This window comes from Pteropus vampyrus, unplaced genomic scaffold, assembly GCF_000151845.1.
Source record: "Pteropus vampyrus isolate Shadow unplaced genomic scaffold, Pvam_2.0 Scaffold47, whole genome shotgun sequence".
In the NCBI taxonomy this organism is placed as follows: domain Eukaryota; kingdom Metazoa; phylum Chordata; class Mammalia; order Chiroptera; family Pteropodidae; genus Pteropus; species Pteropus vampyrus.
This window is the reverse complement of record NW_011888828.1, coordinates 5,939,601-5,939,947: the sequence shown is the minus strand read 5'-3', so window position 1 is coordinate 5,939,947 and position 347 is coordinate 5,939,601. Positions and strand designations below refer to the sequence as shown.

The 347-nt window shown below is 31.7% G+C and overlaps 1 protein-coding gene across 1 annotated transcript in view; it reads left to right on the top strand.

Moving 5' to 3' along the window:
* ARHGAP10 (Rho GTPase activating protein 10) overlaps positions 1-347 on the top strand; it is a 270,546-nt gene that overhangs the window by 108,991 nt on the left and 161,208 nt on the right. The window lies entirely within an intron of this gene.

Genomic DNA, 347 nt, shown 5'->3' with positions numbered 1-347 from the left:
TTTTTTCAGAAAAGTCACTAAATATGTTTTTATAATCAAGATTCACATAATTTATTTTAAATTTTTAGCTTTGCAGTTTTATTGAGATATAATTGCAGACAACACTACATAAGTTTCAGTGCTATAGCACAATGACTTTACTTACATATATGGCAAAACGATTACCACGGTAAGTTTCGGTAATATTCATCACCTTGTATGGTTACCCTCAAATTTTTTTTTCCTTGTGATGAGAACTTTTAGGATCTACTGTAATATCAACTGGTAAATATGTCATACAGCACTGTTAACTGTAGTCACACTGCACTTCGTGGGGCAGTTCTAAGGATTAGTTTTGCCATGTAACT